Source organism: Aquarana catesbeiana, linkage group LG04 (genome assembly GCF_042186555.1).
Source record: "Aquarana catesbeiana isolate 2022-GZ linkage group LG04, ASM4218655v1, whole genome shotgun sequence".
Lineage (NCBI taxonomy): Eukaryota > Metazoa > Chordata > Amphibia > Anura > Ranidae > Aquarana > Aquarana catesbeiana.
Genome location: NC_133327.1, coordinates 409466518 through 409486526, shown reverse-complemented (window position 1 = coordinate 409486526; position 20009 = coordinate 409466518).

The following is a 20009-nucleotide window of genomic DNA, read 5'->3' as shown; positions in this document are numbered from 1 at the left end:
GGTATACTCCCACTGGATAGGCTCTCTCTTTCTATTACACAGAGGGATACTACCACTGCATAGTTATTCTCTTTCTATTACACACTGAGGCTATCCCACTGGATAGTCTCTCTCTCCCTAATACCCGCTGGAGTACTCCCACTGGATAACCTCTCTCTTCCTATTACACACAGGGGTACTCCCACTGGATAGTCTCTCTTTTCCTATTACACAGAAGGATACTCCCACTGGATAGTCTCTCTCTTCATATTACACACAGGGATACTCCCACTGTATAGTCTCTCTTTTGCTGTTACACAAAGGGGTACTCCCACTGTATAGAAAACATTTCATACTGTGCTGTGTAATATAATAAAAGCAGCCAGCTCAGCTAAAGACAACCAGCACAAATATCAAAAATAAGGAAAAAGTGCAGCGCTTAAATATATTGTGTAGAAAAATTGTGATACTGTATATCACCAATATGACAAAGTGAAAAAATGAAAAACTGAATGAATACTTGTGGAATGACCCTGTGATAAATAAACAACAAATGTCTGTAAAATGACAAAAAGTCCACCACATGATAATATCAATTAATAATGAAGCAATATGTCTGAAGCAACATATCTGAAGAGTCTTCAAAGGAAAAGTGGTTGAGGGGAACAAATAAATGGAGGAAAATCTTGTGAGGACACCGCCACCAGTTGTAAGAAGGCTTACCAGAGCCGATGAACTTAAAGAGGCATATACCACTTAAGTCAGCCAGGAATGTAGTGATAAACACTATATATGGTATAAAGCCATCAACGATCCAGAGTTCTACATAGTGTAATTCCGTATTGAAAATATTTATTAAAAGTAAAATTGAACACTCACATTTTCTGTAGAAATCAAAGGCATTCAACAAGCAAAGAGAGGCGCAGTAGTGATGGCAGCATTCATAAGAACTTAATACATCCTCCCGGTCGTTCCATCATTAGCTGGACTGATTCCATCACGTCGCGTATCGGTCAATATAGTGATCATTTTCTTCAGCCTCTTGTCCAGAAAACCCCTTTGTATCTCAAGGACACAAGGGATACTATTAGACTGTTAGAAGGAGTGAATGTTGGTAGAGATTACATCATGACTACGGCAGTTGTGGCCTACACCTGTATCCCCCAATACAGAGGAGTTGAAGCAGTGAGTTGGTTTCTTACGAGAGATCATACCATTACTGCTCCACAAGCCGACTATATAATTGAATTGCTAAAGTTCGCAACTCAACACAAATATTTTTGGTTTGATAGTCCTTTTTATTTGCAGCAAAGCATGGCTATGGGGGCAAAATTTGCCCCCAGCCTCGCCAACCTGTTTATGGCCAAATGGGAGGAGGATGTCGTCTATGCTGAACACAGATCTGAGCTCATATTGTGGGCCAGATACATTGGTGACGTCCTTCTCCTATGGGACGGCACTTACATATTTAAATACGAATGACAGGAACATTGTGTTAACCTATGAATATAGCCAGACTAAAATTATTTTTTTGGACCTTGAAATAGAGCTATGTGCACGTCAGTTCAGGTTTAGCACTTACTTCAAACAAACGGATTACAAAGGATGTATTCCATCTGATAATTGCCATCATAAATCCTGGTTGCATTCGGTCTCTAAAAGTCAATTTCTGCGTTTACGCATGAATTGTGCTAATTTGGACACATTTAAAAATCAAGCCAATGTTTTGAGACAAAGATTTTTGGATAAGGGCTACGACCAGGGAGAAGTTAATCTGGATCTTAGCCGTGTCTTGCAAATTGAACGAAGTGCTTTGCTGGTTGATAAACCCCGGCGAGATCCAGATGAATCTTTGAAATGGTCTGTACTAACATCCTTCTCAGTGCAACATAAGCAGATCAAATCTATTATCGAGCACCATTGGAATGTATTGAGAAAAGATCGCATTTTGGGTACATTGCTCCCAGAAAGAGCAAAAGTCACTTATAGAGGAGCACCCTCTTTGAGGAGTAAGATTGCACTAAATGTTATTAATCCACCTGTACGCACATCCTTCTTTCACAACCTTATTGGGTATTACCCTTGCAAGAAGTGCACGGTGTGTCAACACAACACCTGTGGTAGACGTGTAATGAAACAATTTTCTTCCACCATCACTAAGGGTACAAATCTCATCAAACATTTCTGCACTTGCATCACTACTGGTGTTGTGTACCTTATAACCTGTCCTTGTGGGAAGCAGTACGTTGGTCGTACCGTACGTTCCTGTGCCATTAGGGTTGGGGAGCATATTGCTAAAATTAAGAACGGGAACATTAAACGCACTGTCCCCAGACATTAGCGTCAATTTCATAATTGTGATCCTAAGGGCACTGAGTTTGTGGTCATTGATGTGTGGTTTATTTCCCCGTGGCGGGGAGGGGCCATCACTAGGGGTGTTCCGAGACTTGAGACATTCTGGATTTGAGTTACAATCCCACTCCCCATTTGGAATAAATGTGGAGTGGGATATTAATGCTTTCATCAATAGGACATGTTATTTTATATCTCATTGTTTTACTGATGGATACTGAATATATGTTACAATTACATATTTAAAAAATATGATACATATTTTTTAAATATATGTCATTGTAAACATTTCACACTAATCTTTTATGACGTTATGTGTATATACTAATTGTTGTACTTATAACAATTAAGTGGCTCCAACTTGATCTGGCTTTTTTACTTAATCCTATTTTATATTTATTTTTATTTTTATCTACAATCTATCCGATTTCCAATAGTACCAACTTAGAGGGCACTTCCGGGTGTTATTTTCACATGAGTGTCACTCCCTTACCGTTTTTACGTCACTACATATATTGTGCCATGTTCCTGCTTCAGAGCGAGGTTTGGTCTAAACTTCCTGTCCTGACAAAGTACGGCCATATTTCAACACGAGGCTTGGTTTAACATCGGCTTCAGCTGGCCAATAACAATTAACTGTTCCCCTACTATGATAGGGGGATACCTTCTTAAGATATGGCGGGTTAATTATCATTAACACTGAGATCTTTAAATAGCAGAGTTTTACCACTATATCCTCCTAAATAGCCGTTTTTATTGTTTCACGCTGGACCGGAAGTGACGTAATTCCTTCCGGAACTTCCGACGCACATGTGATCTAATTTGGGGCCACTTTCCCTATATAAGGGCAGAGGTGATGGCTGACATTCATACCCCAGATGATGTCTACTTAGACGAAACACGTAGGGTTAAATGCTACCATCACTACTGCGCCTCTCTTTGCTTGTTGAATGCCTTTGATTACTACAGAAAATGTGAGTGTTCAATTTTACTTTTTCTTTTAACCACTTGCTGACCACCACCTGTATATTTACGTCAACAGAATGGCATGGCTGCGCAAATGGGTGTACCTGTACGTCCCTTTGAATTTGCCGCCGTGCACCCACCGCAAGCTCCGTGCGTAGGATCGTGAGTCTGCGGGGATACCCGCGATTGTTTCATGGAGAGGAAGAACAGGGAAATGCTAATGTAAACAAGCATTTCCCCGTTCTGCCTAGTGACACTGTCACTGATCACCGCTCCCTGTAATCGGGAGTGGTGGTCAGTGATGTGTCACACGTAGCTCCTCCCCCCCACAGTTAGAATCACTCCCTAGGACACACTTAACCCCTACACTGCCACCTAGTGGTTAACCCCTTCACTGCCAGTCACATTTACACAGTAATCAATGCATTTTTAATCGCACTGATCGCTGTATAAATGTGATTGGTCCTAAAAATGTGTCAAAATTGTCCGATGTATCCGCCATAATGTTGCAACCACGATAAAAATCGCTGATCGCAGCCATTACTAGTGAAAAAAAAATTATTAATAAAAATGCCATAAAACTATCCCCTATTTTGTAGATGCTATAACTTTTACTCAAACCAATCAATATACACTTATTGCGATTTTTTTTACTAAAAATATGTAGAAGAATACGTATTGGCCTAAACTGATAAAAATGTTTTTTATATATTTTTTGGGGATATTAATTATAGCAAAAAGTAAAAAATAATACGTTTTTTTCAAAATTGTTGCTCTTTTTTTGTTTATAGCACAAAAAATAAAAATCGCAGAGGTGATCAAATACCACCAAAATAAAGTTCTATTTGTGGGAAAAAAAAGGACGTCAGTTCTGTTTGAGAGCCACGTTGCACGACCGCGCACTTGTCAGTTAAAACGACGCAGTGTCGAATCGCAATAAGTGCTCTGCTAATCGCAATAAGTGCTCTGCTCTTTGGCCAGCCAAATGGTCCAGGGCTGAAGTGGTTAATAAATATTTTTCATACGGACTTACACTATGTGGAACTCTGTTTTATTTCTGGGTTTCATCGTATGGACAAGAGAAACTTCTCTGGTTGCTCCCCTCTCCATCTGAACCTACCTGTTTTGAAAACAAACTGCTGATCAGCGCTGTTCCCAAATCTCCATCGTGGTCGTAATTATCTGGATCGTTGATGGCTTCATACCATATATAGTGTTTATCACTACATGCCTGGCTGACTTAAGTGGTATATGCCTCTTTAAGTCCATCTGCTCTGGTAAGCCATCTTACAACTGGTAGCGGCGTCCTCACAAGATTTTCCTCCATTTATTTGTTCCCCTCAACCACTTTAAAGACTCTTCAGATATGTTGCTTCAGACATGTTGCTTCATTATTAATTGATATTATCAGGTGGTGGACTTTATTTATTTTTGTCATTTTACAGACATTTGTTGTTTATTAATTCCCAGGGTCATTCCACAAGTATTCATTCAGTTTTTCATTTTTTCATTTTGTCATATTGGTGATATACAGTATCATAAATTTTCTACACAATATATTTAAGCGCTGCACTTTTTCCTTATTTTTGATATTCCCACTGTATAGTCTCTGTCTTCCTAATACACACTGGTTTACTCCTACTGGATAGTCTCTCTCTTTCTATTACACACAGGGGTACTTCCACTGGATAGTCTCTCTCTTTCTATTACACACTGGGGTACTCCCATTGGGTAGCCTCTCTTCCTATTACACACAAGGGTTTTCCCATTGGATAGCCTCTCTCTTCCTATTACACACAGGGGTACTCCCACTGGATAGTCTCTCTCTTCCTATTACACAGAGGGGTACTCCCACTGGATAGTTTCTCTCTTCCTAATACATACTGGGGTAATCCAACTAGATAATCTTTGTCTTCCTATTACACACAGGGCGTACTCCCACTGGATAGTCTCTCTCTTCCTATTACACACAGGGGATTTCCACTGGATAATCTCTCTCTTCCTATTACACACAGGGAATTCTCACTGGATAGTCTCTCTTTTCCTATTACACACAGGGGATTCCCACTGGATAATCTTTCTCTTCCTATTACACACAAGGGTACTCCCACTGGATAGTGTCTCTTTCTCAGGGCAGTTGTGTACTCTAACTGGAAAATCTTGTTTTCTTTCGCATAAAGGCTCTTTTGGGATGAGGGACTGATATATGAATCATTAAATTATTGTCTTCTATTAAGAGCTAAAGGCAAATGTAATTAATTATCAAGCTACTATGCTATATTGTGCTGACACTTTAAACATTTTGCAGCACTAAACCACAAAAGTGTTATAGGTTTTTACATGCTATGTATACAGTTTGTCCTCTGTTCTGTAAACCAATTATTTTCTTACTACAGGTTCAGAATCTACACTTTCTGGCTAATTAACCAGAATCCACATACTCCAGAAAGTTAAATATGAAAGGTAATTTATATACTAAAACTGTGTAGCGCTCCAATTCTTACAGTGATAATATCAAGATTTTAATACATATGCACAAAAAAAAAATACTAAAAAATCTCACTACTAAAAACATTTACATTAAATAAATTTCTATAACCTTTGTGATCCAAAATTTGTGAAAAATACTTCAAATGGCACTCAACCCAACAGTGTCACAAACTTTTGTGTTGCAATAACATTTGATTGTCTTCAATCTCTTTTTATTATTTGATTGTAAGCTCCAAAAAGTTCTTTAACGTGTCCACAGAAATCAAAGCGTTCATAAATATTCATCCAAAGTGCTCTGCATTTCATTGTCACCCTGTAATCACCACACATGTTCAAAAATGCTCTCACCGACAGGATTTTCCCCTTTACTGGGTGTATATATATAAACGCTTGCCATCATATAGTTGTTACAGCCAAGCCCTTTGTCCAACTTTCCTTTTGGAATGCCAACAGGTGTACAAAATCCTCCTTTTAAGGAGATATCGCCCTGCTTGATATTGCAACCTTAACCACATACAGCAATTCCTTAAAAAGACATAAGAGGTTCATCTTATGCCCTCTATATAAAATAAAGTTTTCTCACCCCAAAAAAATTCTCACACGAACAGAACTTGTAATACTGCATGTTATGACACTTGTGAATTCATTCCACCTAAACGAAAAAGTGGCAATCACCTCAACTTATAACTAACCTTTGCAGTAAGCAGCACATGGAAGGGCAATACACATCACAAACAAAAAATTCCCCAGCTCATTTACTAGCTAGCCTTTAAAACAGCCAAATGGACCCTGTCTAACAATTCATGGTAAAAACAAAGGGTTTTGTTTGCACACATTTGCAAATATATGCATGCGTAAGCTGTAGTGCCCCCATCATGGCTCCTCTGTGTATTGCAATCCCAACTCTATAATTCTCTATAATTTTCAGTCTTCCAAGTTTGGAGCGCATATAGCAGTGGATAGCATATGGTCACCAACACCAAAATTACATGATGTCATAGAAAGGATTGAACTTGCACCCAGACTTTTACAAAAGGACATCTAAATGTTGAGTAAACCAAGTCAAATAACCTCTTTAATTGAAAGAACATTTACCCTGTAAATGGGGACAGACATTGAGCAGTTTAAATCTATAAATTATTGCAATCTTATCATAGTGGAAACAGGGACCGACTTAAATCTGAGTGCATCCGGTAATTGTGAATATCAACATCATCAGAGGATATCTATTCTATTGAAAACTATATGGTTGTGCTTAGTAATGTACAGTATATATCAGTGATTCGTGGCACATTAGTGTGTTGTATGAGATTTGCAGGTGTGCTGTGGGAGTTTTGAAAAATATTTAAAATTGATAGCGTTTTGAAACCTTGAACATAGCGAAAAATTAAATGGTAAATCAATGTCGCAAAAGTTAAAAAAGTAACATATATAAAAACACAATCTCTGTCAGTCTGTCATTCATTGGTTCCTATCATAACACGAGACTTGTGCGAGATCTCGGGAGAACTCGATCGCTCTAATTATAATATAATAATGGAGATGGTTCCATTTGTTTGTCGACTTTGGAGCCTCGCTTCAATCTGATTTTCTCTCGAAAGCAAGCACATCCTTCACATTAAATTTAAAATGAAAGATATATGTAAAAATAAATAAGTTCTTCACCACATAAATTGTTAAATCTTCTCAGGTGTGTCGTGAAAATGTTTAGATCTTTTTGATGCGCCGCAAGACAAAAAAGTGTTCACTTCAATCTAACCAATCATGTGCATGAAACAACCATTTTTTTCCCCTTTGCACAACCAGTGCACAACAGTGCTGCCTACCAGTGCCCAACAGCGCCACCTACCAGTGCCCACAGTACCACCCATCAGTGCCCACAGTGTCACCTATCAGTGCCCACAGTGCCATCTATAAATGTCACCAATCAGTGCCTCATCACCAGTGCTGCCTATCATTACCACCTACCAGTGCCCATCAGTGCCACCTATCAGTGTCCATCAGTACCCATCAGTGCCACCCATCAGTGTCACTCATCAGTGCCACCCATCAGTACCACCCATCAGTACCACCCATCAGTGCCCATCAGGGCCGTCTTATCAGTGCCCATCAGTGTTGTCTTATCAGTGCCTATCAGTGTCGCCTTATCAGTGCCTATCAGTGTCGCCTTATCTGTGCCTATCAGTGTCGCCTTATCTTTGCCTAACAGTGCAGCCCATCAGTGCCCATCAGTGCAGCCTCATCAGCGAATATCAATGAAGGAGAAAAATTACCCGTTTGCAAAATTTCATAACAAACTATGAAACTTTTTTTTTTTCGTTTCTGTCTTTTTTTGTTTGTTTAGCATGAAAATAAAAACCTCAAGTGGTGATTAATTATCACCAAAAGAAAGCTCCATTTGTGTGAAAAAAATGATAAAAATTGAATTTGAATACAGTGTAGCATGACCGCGCAATTGTCATTCAAAGTGTGACAGCGCTGAAAGCTAAAAATTGGTCTGGGCAGGAGGGGGGTTTAAGTGCCCAGTAAGCAAGTGGTTAACCATTGGTTTTTAGGGTTAAAATTCTCTACTCCTTTAGTAAATCAACCCCACTGACTTTTCTGGATTGTTTGTAGATTAGCTACAACTCCAGATAAGCTGACAGCTTTTAAGACTAATGGGCTTTATATTTTACTAAATGGATGGGAACACATCTGGAACTTTTCTTTTTGGTGAAAATGGCCTTAAAGTGATTGTAAGGGTTTTTTTTTTTTTTTTTAAATAACAAACATGTCATACTTACCTCCACTGTGCAGCTCGTTTTGCACAGAGTGGTCCCGAACCTCCTCTTCTGGAGTCCCCCGGCTCTTTCCTAAGGGGGTTACCTTGCGGGCGCACTTCCGAGTCCAGCATTCGGTGTCCATAGCCGCCAAATGTATGACTCGGACCCGCCCCCCAGCACATGCGTCATTGGATTGGATTGACAGCAGCGGAAGCCGGTGGCTGCGCTGCTATCATTCTATTAAATCAAGAGCCGAGAACCCCGGGCAGAGAGACAGTGCGTCCCAACCGGGTCATGTTCCAGGGGTCAGGTAAATAAAACAGGGGGCCTAGGGGGCCGGTCACTGCCAGGTGTTTTTTCACCTTAATGCATAGGATGCATTAAGGTGAAAAAACACGAACCTTTACAACCCCTTTAAGGCCTCAACATTACTAGACTGCAAGTGTCACTCTACCTTTGATTGTCTTTCAGTCAGTGTATGGGAAGCACTAGAATAGCAAAGATAAAACATGAAATGGGCATTGTAAATGGAATTTGCACTTAATTCAATCTTGCAAAGTTGTACAGGATCTTCTCCTGTACTGAAATTGCTTACACTGCACACTGTACACTTCCCACAGTGAGCATAGAAGCTTTAGCAAGGCATAAAGGGCCCCGCTCATTTCCTTAAAGGAGGACAATCAGTATCATCTAGCACTTTCCACCCCAGCCTTATTGTCCCTGGCCTGCTCCTTTCATTCATTGGATTTCAGCTATGGAGATCAATAAGGCCCGTACACACGATCTGAAAATCAGGTGAAAAATACCGCTTTTGACGCTATCGTATGATAATCGGATCGTTAGTACAGAGCTTTTCAAGAGCCGATCACGACAATTCATCCAATATTATTCGATCGGACAAGCACGAAAATGTACCTCCTACGATACCAGATCATATGATTTTCGTTTAGTCAATACAGTTGTCGTCCGAAAATACAATACAAATACATGACATCACTTCCGATTTTTTTTCTGTTGTACGAGAATTTTCGTGACTTTAATAACCTATTCAACATCTACTTGTGACTATTAACTGAAAATAGTTGGACGATCTGTCGTACAATTTTAGGATCGTGTGTACGGGCCATTAGTATCACATATGGGAGTTACCATAGCTTCCTGTTTTCACAAAGCCCTTCCACCAGCCATGATCTGACTGCATTGCAAAGCAAGACACAGAGACCTAGTGATTATGCTATCAGATCTAAAATAAGGTATGGTTGAAAAAAGAAATGTTTTATTTAATCATTTCATTCGCATGTTGATGAGGATTGAAAGAACGAACCAGGAAAGGCAAAATATAAGCAGATTGAATTTCAGAAAAGAATACAAAGCTAGTCTGATAATGTTGCTGTTCCCCTATTTCTAAAAGTAAGTAATAACCTCATTTCTTTTACACATAAGATTTATTTGATACAGGAGTTGATTTTTTTCTTACAATAACAAATTAACCACTAAGACCCCTTTCACACTGGGGCGCTTTGCAGGCGCTATAACACTAAAAATTGTGCCTGCAAAGCGCCCTGATAGAGCCACTGCTGTCTCTCCATTGTGAAAGCCCTGAGGTCTTTTCCAACCAAAAGACCCAGGAAGGGGAGTCACGTGCAGGATTCAGCGCTCAGGCTCATTCAGGAGGCTTCTGCGTCCCTCAGAGCCACCCCCACTCCTGAAGAGGCCTTTGCCTGCATGGCTGCCACCAAACTGCAGGGCATGCGGAGGGCCAACACCTCCTGTGTGAGGACCTTATTTATAAAGTCTTAACTAAGGGGGTGAGGGGCGAAATCACACACAAAAACCACCTGAGTGAGTTGGACCAGCCTCCTCCTCCTCCTCCTGCCACAACTCCACCACCAGAGCCACAGCATGGAAGGAAGCGTGGAAGGAAGACCAGAGAGTGATGACCTGGGTTCAGTTTGGTCTGGCAAAAGATACAGGCTCTTGTATGACCACAGCCTGGGGACACAGATGTCATCTGCTGCTGTTCAGGATCTCTGGGACTTCTGGACCAGACTGCACTCCCTTAGATATGGACTCCTCAGGCCACCAATTTTGCCGTAAAATAATTGATGTCTGCCCTGGGGGCCAAAGGCTTCGCCAATTTCTGCTGTTTCTCTAGCGTTGCCTCCCTCTTTGTTTGGTTCTGAGCCCTTAATAAAGGATTTTTTGTTTCAATTAGACTCACCTATGTGTGTTTTCCTTCAAAAAGGACAGTTTGTTTGTGAGGAGGCAGGTACATTTGTAAACTACAATGTGAAATTAACAAGAGCCACCAACAACAAGCAATCTCCTTGAGATTAAATAATACAAGATAATAATGGTGTTGTGGTAACCTGACACACAAAACACACACAAAAATATTCAGGATGTAAAATCAAAAAATAAAAATAATTAACAACAAGATCAGACTTGAAAACAATACAAACCAAAATAAATAAATAATTAAATAAATATATTTATTATTTATATATTAAATATATATACATTTTTTGTCAGATGTGACAAATCAAAATATATTGATGAAATCACGAGAAATAATAAAGAAAGAAGTTTGTGAGAAGTCTGTGTGAATTTGAGCAGCAAAACTACTTCATTCTTCTAGCATTATAAAGAAGAAGAGAGTGCGCTGCATTCAACTATTTTAAACATTGCAGCCTGACGAAAGTGCTCTATCCATTCCGAATGCTAATTTTACCAGACCGAGCTGTTCCGTCTCGGAATTTCTTCTGAGTGGCACTTTGTGCGTCGGAATTGTCCACACACAGTCGGAATTGACGCGATCGGATTTTGTTGTCGGAAAATTTTATAGCCTGCTCTCAAACTTTGTGTGTCGGAAAATCCGATGGAAAATGTCCCATGGAGCCCACACACGGTCAGAATTTCCGACAACAAGCTCCGATCGCACATTTTCCGTCGGAAAGTCCGACCGTGTGTACAGGGCATTACTCATTTATTGTTGTAACATTGGTTTGTTAATCTCTGGCTACACAATCTGATGAAAGTTTAATTGTTAGGACGCATCATCCGTCTGGACTTTCCCTTTTGTATCTCCAAAGATTTTGTCTCTTTACATTTATTTTATTTTTTTAGTAAGCGCCACATAAATATTATCTTATCATATGCCTTTGTGACCTCCCGTCACCTATGATCCCTGATGATGGAGCCTCCCAGGGAGAAAACTATTGAACCCGGTAAACAAATTGTGAATGAGGGCTGTATGCCTGTTGGGACAGTGAAACCTGGTGGGAGCAGATTTAGGAAAGTCTGCCACTGTGTGTTTAAGATCTAACTTACTCCTGATTGAAGAGTTCTCTACTGAGTCAGACTCAGTTGTGTTGTCTGATAGAATATCTGAGCAGCAAGTTGAGCCTATAGAGGAAGATGTTCCCTCACCTGCTTGTACAGTAATAGGCCTGAACTGTCCACCTCAACCTCTCATGTTCGCTGTCTGGCAAGTTCTCCAGAGGAGGAGTGGTGGAAACATTTTGCAAAAACCACAAATGTTGTTGTGCAAGTAACCTCTTCATTCACAAATATTTCTAAAAAGCCTATTACAATTGCAGGTTACTCTGTCAAGTGTGCTCCAGATACTCCAGCGTTACCTGGCTGTGGAGACCCTAAGCTTTTACCAAGGCTGTCTAAGTTGCAACGCATTGTAGTGAAAAAGATAGCTGAGGAATATGGTTACTTGTACCCGTATGTGCCAGAGACTCTGATTGCTGAGATCCAATGTAAACATGCACAGTGAGTTGATACTGCCATCAGGGACTATTTGAAAATTCCTGCTGTTTGTGATGTAAAGAAATTGTCACCCAGAAATGCAGGAAGATACACTACTAAATGTGCTTCCCCCTGCTGGACTGTGCTCCTGATGCCAGCAGTCACAGGAAGTGTTCATAAAGTGATGTACTGGCATGTTATCCTGGAACTGCCAGTTCATCTCTCTCCACAAAGTGATATGCTGATCTGATGTTTGAAAATTCAGCCTGTTCCTGTCATCCATGTGTGAGGAAAGTAACCTCAGTCCCCTGGAAAAGGCTGAGTTATGTCTCAAATTTCTGTGTTGCCTGTGTGAAGTTTGCAACGCTACAAGTCTCAAGTCTTTAGTCCCTGAAAGTAGTGACTGGGGGCAACAAGTGTTGTTTCCTCATAATGGAACTCTATTATAAAGTTTAAAACCAAGTTTGTACTTTACTATGGGCTTACGGAAACCCAGAAATTCCTTGTTGAACTTTGGTGTGACAGAGCCAGCAAGTTAATTCACACAAGGAAATCCACACTACAGTTTGCACTGAACTTTGGAGATACAGAGGCAGTATGATTCTTTAAAAAGGTTTTATGCCCATTGAACTCTGGGGTTACAGAAACAATGTGATATTCTAGTTAGGTAGTCAGGTAGGCTGTGATTTAGTCGGTGAGGCCAGTAAACATTTGGAACCTATACTATATGGACTACAAAGTATTCAAGTGAATTTTTGTTTCCTTCCTTAATGATTTACTACTACCAGGTGAGCCAATCTGAGTGGATAGTTAATTCATTATTTTCATAGAAAAATGTTTAGGAATATACAGTAGATACTTTAAGTGTATAGATAGGATGTGTACATACTTCTAGGAAGAAGGTGTTATTCTCTCGGGAGTAAGGCCTGCTTCATACATGTTGATATGTCAGTGTAAAATTAATTGCTAGAACTGTAGAGTATGTAGAGATATACTACTGTGAGTTTACCTTATACATTCTTGTCTTCCTCGACTGAGAGCAGACAATGTTCTGAGTAGATATATATAGATATGTGTTTCTTCAAGTGTAATGTATACTGATAATACTTGTTTTCTTTGGCTGAGGACAGACAACACTTCAGATGTGTACATACAGTGGATATAAAAAGTCTACACACCCCTGTTAATATGTCAGGTTTCTGTGATGTAAAAAAAATGAGACGAAGATAAATCATTTCAGAACTTTTTCCACCTTTTAATGTGACCTATAAACTGTACAACTCAATTGAAAAAACAAACTTAAATCTTTTAGGGGGGGAATTAAATTTAAAAAATTAAAATAATGTGGTTGCATAAGTGTGCACACCCTCTTATAACTGGGGATGTAGCTGTGTTCAGAATTAAGCAATCACATTCAAATTCATGTTAAATAGGAGTCAGTACACACCTGCCATCATTTAAAGTGCTTCTGATTAACCGCAAATAAAGTTCAGCTGTGCTAGTAGGTCTTGCCTGACATTTTCTTAGTCTAATCCTACAGCAAAAGCCACTGTTCAAAGAGAGCTTCCAAAGTATCAGAGGAATCTCAATGTTAAAAGGTATCAGTCAGGAGAAGGATACAAAATAATTTCCAAGGCATTAGATATACCATAGAACACAGTGAAGACAGTCATCATCAAGTGGAGAAAATATAGAACAGCAGTAACCTTACAAAGAACTGGACGTCCCTCCAAAATTGATGAAAAGACGAGAAGAAAACTGGTTAGGGAGGCTGCCAAGAGGCCTACAGCAACATTAACCTCCCTGGCGGTATGATTATTTCAGATTTTAGGTGCTGAAAGCGGTACCATTATTTTGCACAGAAATTTGGCGTTTTATATTGTAGGCCTGTAATTCTTAGGAATAGTTCACTTAAATCTGTCCAAACAAGAGTCTAGTAGACATCCCGGGTATGATAAAGTTTGAAAAACGAAATAAAAAATTATAATATAATAAATAACTATAAATAATTAAAACACATAATAATATAATAATAATAAAAATTATATAATAATGTAATCAAATCAAAAACACAGAAATTTGCTCAGTTCCAGAATTTTAGCTTTTATTACTTTTAGTGTTTGATGACGGATCTCCCCACAAATCACTATCGCTCAATTCTGCAAGTGATTATAATTTGTTATCGCTTTTTTCTAGCTGGTCTAAAACCACTTTTGATGTAAAGAGACAGTTTTGGTTGCTATGGACAATCTCCAGTTTCCAGGCAGAAAGAACAGTTTTATATATATAAAACTGCATGCAGGACACTGGGCAGACCACTAGGGACAAAGGGGATGTGTAGTTATTTGATACAGTACTGTAATCTGTAAGATTACAGTATGCTGTATCTATACTGTGTGTTTCACTTTTGAATTTGCCGCCGAACTCCGTCCCCGTGCGTCGCAACGCTCGCAGGGAACGGAGCTCGGCACTGTGAATCGAGCGAGACACAGCGGCTCGCCGATCACAGCGGAGAGACATCGCAGGAACCAGGGGACAAGGTAAGTAACCTCTTCCTGGATCCTGCGATGCAAGCCCGAGTCTGGCTCGGGGATACCGCTTTTGGTATGTAAAATCCACCCCGAGCCAGACTCGGGAATACCGCCAGGGGGGTTAAAGGATCTGCAGGAATATCTGGCAAATACTGGCTGTGTGGTACATGTGACAACAATCTCCCTTATTTTTCATATATCTGGGCTATGGGGTAGAGTGGCAGGACAGAAACCTTTTATTACGAAGAAAAACATCCAAGCCCTGCTAAATTTTGCATCTGAAGTCTCCCAAAAGCTTGTCAGAAAATGTGTTATGGTCTGATGAAACCAAGGTTGAACTTTTTGGCCATAATTCCAAAAGATATGTTTGGCGCAAAAACAACACTGCACATAATCAAAAGAACACCATACCCACAGTGAAGCATGGTGATGGCAGCATCATGCTTTGAGGCTGATTTTCTTCAGCTGGAGCAGGGGCCTTAGTCAAGGTAGAGAAAATTATTCCAAATACCAGTCAATATTGGCACAAAACCTTCAGGCTTCTGCTAGAAAGCTGAACACGAAGAGGAACTTCATCTTTCAGCATGACAACAACCCAAAGCATACATCCAAATCAACAAGGGAATAGCTTCACCAGAAGAAAATTCAAGTTTTGGAATGACCCAGCCAGAGCCCAGACCTGAATCAGATTTGAAAATCTGTGGGGTGATCTGAAGAGGGCTGTGCACAGAAGATGCTCTCGCAATCTGACAGATTTGGAGTGTTTTTGCAAAGAAGAGTGGGCAAATATTGCCAAGTCAAGATGTGCCATGCTGATAGACTTTTACCCAAAAAGATTGAGTGCTGTAATAACATCAAAAGGTGCTTCAACAAAGTATTGGTTTAAGCGTGTGCACACTTATGCAACCGTATTATTTTCATTTTTTTATTTTTACTTCCCTCCACCTAAAAGATTTCAGTTTGTTGTTCAACTGAGTTGTACAGTTTATAGGTCACATTAACCGCTTCAGCCCCGGAAGATTTTACCCCCTTCCTGACCAGAGCACTTTTTGCGATTCGGCACTGCGTCGCTTTAACTGACAATTGCGCGGTCGTGCGACGTTGCACCCAAACAAAATTGAAGTCCTTTTTTCCCCACAAATAGAGCTTTCTTTTGGTGGTATTTGATCACCTCTGCGGTTTCTATTTTTTGCGCTATAAACAAAAAAAGATCGACAAATTTGAAAAAAACGCAATATTTTTTACTTTTTGCTATAATAAAAATCCCCCAAAAATATATAAAAAAACTATTTTTTTCCTCAGTTTAGGCCAATATGTATTCTTGTACATATTTTTGGTAAAGATCGCAATAAGCGTATATTGATTGGTTTGTGCAAAAGTTATAGTGTCTACAAAATAGGGGATAGTTTTAAGGCATTTTTATTATTCATTTTTTTTTACTAGTAATGGCAGTGATTTTTATCGGGACTGCGACATTATGGCAGACACGTCGGACAATTTTGACACATTTTTGGGACGATTGGCATTTATACAGCGATCAGTGCTATAAAAATGCATTGAATACTGTAAAAATGTCACTGGCAGGGAAGAGGTTAACACTAGGGGGCGATGAAGGGGTTAATTGTGTTCCCTAGTGTGTGTTCTAACTGAAGGGGGGAGGGGACTGTGTAGGGGAGATGACAGATCTCTGTTCATACTCTGTATGAACAGACGATCAGTCACTTCTCCCCTTTAGAGAACCGGAAACTGTGTGTTTACACACACAGATTGTGGTTCTCAATGTGTCCCGAGCGATCGCAGGAACTCGGCGGTGATTGCGACTGCCGGGCACTTGCATCGGCTCCGTGGGCGAGCAGGGGGTGCGTGCCCCTAGTGGCCACAGGGCGAAGCGCCGTTACATAACATCATTTCGTCCAGCCGTGCCATTCTGCAGCAGTACAACTGCGGTGGCTGGTCGGCAAGTGGTTTAAGGTGGAAAAAGTTCTAAAATGATTTATCTTTGTCTCGTTTTTTTACATCACAGAAACCTAACTTTTTAACAGGGATGTGTAAACTTTTTCTATCCACTGTAAATGTTAGCTTTAGTGAAAATATTACTATAGTATTAGATATAGTATACAGTCAGGTCCATAAATATTGGGACATCGACACAATTCTAATCTTTTTGGCTCTATACATCACTACAATGGATTTGAAATGAAACGAACAAGATGTGCTTTAACTGCAGACTTTCAGCTTTAATTTGAAGCTACTTACATCCAAATCAGGTGAACGGTGTAGGAATTACAACAGTTTGTATATGTGCCTCCCACTTTTTAAGGGACCAAAAGTAATGGAACAATAGGCTGCTCAGCTGTTTCATGGCCAGGTGTGTGTTATTCCCTCATTATCCCATTTACAAGGAGCAGATAAAAGGTCCAGAGTTCATTTCAAGTGTGCTATTTGCATTTGGAATCTGTTGTTGTCAACTCTCAGTCTGAGATCCAAAGAGCTGTCACTATCAGTGAAGCAAGCCATCATTTGGCTGAAAAAACAAAACAAACCCATCAGAGAGATAGCAAAAACATTAGGTGTGGCCAAATCAACTGTTTGGAACATCCTTAAAAAGGAAGAACGCACCGGTGAGCTCAGCAACACCAAAAGACCCGGAGGACCACGGAAAACAACTGTGGTGGATGACCGAAGAATTCTTTCCCTGGTGAAGAAAACACCCTTCACAACAGTTGGCCAGATCAAGAACACTCTCCAGGAGGTAGGTGTATGTGTGTCAAAGTCAACAATCAAGAGAAGACTTCACCAGAGTGAATACAGAGGGTTCACCACAAGATGTAAACCATTGGTGAGCCTCAAAAACAGGAAGGCCAGATTAGTTTGCCAAACAACATCTAAAAAAGCCTTTACAGTTCTGGAACAACATCCTATGTACAGATGAGACCAAGATCAACTTGTACCAGAGTGATGGGAAGAGAAGAGTATGGAGAAGGAAAGGAGCTGCTCATGATCCAAAGCATACCACCTCATCAGTGAAGCATGGTGGTGATAGTGTCATGGCGTTGGCATGTATGGCTTCCAATGGAACTGGTTCTCTTGTATTTATTGATGATGTGACTGCTGACAAAAGCAGCAGGATGAATTCTGAAGTGTTTCAGGCAATATTATCTGCTAATATTCAGCAAAACACTTCAGAACTCATTGGACGGCGCTTCACAGTGCAGATGGACAATGACCAGAAGCATACTGCGAAAGCAACCAAAGAGTTCTTTAAGGGAAATAAGTGTAATGTTATGCAATGGCCAAGTCAATCACTTGACCTGAAGAATGCATTTCACTTGCTGAAGACAAAACTGAAGGCAAAATGTCCAAGAACAAGCAGGAACTGAAGACAGTTACAGTAGATGCCTATGCATTACAGACTTCAGGCTGTAATTGACTGCAAAGGATTTGCAACCAAGTATTAAAAATTGAAAGTTTGATGGACGATTGTTAATCTGTCCCATTACTTATGGTCCTTTAAAAAGTGGGAGTCATATATACAAACTGTTGTAATTCCTACACCATTCACCTGATTTGGATGTAAATACCCTCAAATTAAAGCTGAAAGTCTTCAGTTAAAGCACATCTTGTTCATTTCTTTTCAAATCCATTGTGGGGGTGTATAGAGCCAAAAAGATTTGAATTGTGCCGATGTCCCAATATTTATGGACCTGACTGTAGTATGCTGTTAGGAAGTTGTATTTCCATATTGCGTGCCTTTCTATTTTCCTATTTTTCAGATGTTCCTGTATCACTCGTATCTTCCTTGGCTAAGGAGAGACAGTGCCTTAAATTGGCTCAACACCAATATTTTCTATCACTCATCGTAAAGTATATTAGATAGATAGACAGTTAGGATGTGATGTCATTATGTAATGTCATTGCCTTATTGTATTTCCATATGTTTTCGTGTGGAATGCCACACGTATTTGTACTCAAAGTTTAACCCTTTCCTTTACCCTTCCCCATCCACTTTTGCCAGGACAACCACTCTCAGGCTTGAGAGCAAATGTTTTTCTTGCAGACTCCAAGGACGTAGTCTCCTTGGCGGGGGGAGAGTGTAGCACCCTTGTCCCTAGAACAGGGCTGTAGGTAAATTTAGTTGTGCTGGATGTTAACCGGTCTGGCTAATTTGTAGTGTTTAGTGATAGTTGACTTCTGTTAATTCCATTCTAAGTGTGGCTTCTCCCTTCAGTCAGAAGGTGGTGCTGTTGCCTTTGACATTAGAGTGATGAGCTACAGTGAAGTTCAGGTTATGATAAACATACATTTCTCAGCCAATCATATTTGTGGCTAAGCATGCTGGGAAAGGGTATTTAATGGAATGAAGTCAGGTGATCAGGCAGAGTGTTCCCGCCCAGGGCTTCGGCCTGGGGGATGTGTGTATAGCTGCCGGCTGCTAAGCCTAACCGAGGCTTATACGGGTGTTCGAGTTTATGCAGAGAAAAGCCTGCCAAAGATCTGGTAACGATTTCAGAGGGATAGAGTTCTAAGGAAGCACCAGAGAGAGGACCCTTCATGAGCAGGAGGCTATGAAGTTGCTGGGACAACTTCAGAGAGAACTCATCCAAGGGAATCAGTGCATGCGAGTAATGTTTAGTTGTAGAGCAGTTGTAGTTCTTAATACAGAAGACTATAAGTCAGATGCACTTAGACAATTAAATGACATTAACACCTATAGGCCACTGAATTTGGATCCTATTGATAGTATTGAACAGGGCTTGTTGCAACTTTTGGGGATGAAGGTGGAGAAATGGGAGTTTTAGAACAAAGGATTATTGATTTCCTATTTACAAATAAACCTGTGACCCCAATATTCCACCACCTTCCAAAGGTACGTAAGCAGCAATCCCCTGTTCAGGGATGCCCAATAGTAGTAGGCATTGAATCCCCATTAGAAAGACTCATTGAATGGGTTGATGAGCATTTACAACCCTTGGTCAAACGCTTACCTGGTTATCTTAGGGATACAGGACATTTACTGGCACATACACACGAGATAAAATGGTCGGCCAATAGTTGTTGGAACACAGTGGATGTTAAAACACTATACTCCTGCATACCACACCACGTGGTACTCCAAGCTGTTAAATATCATCTTACACATTATGGTTGTCATAAGTGGGAGTTATGTGAATTT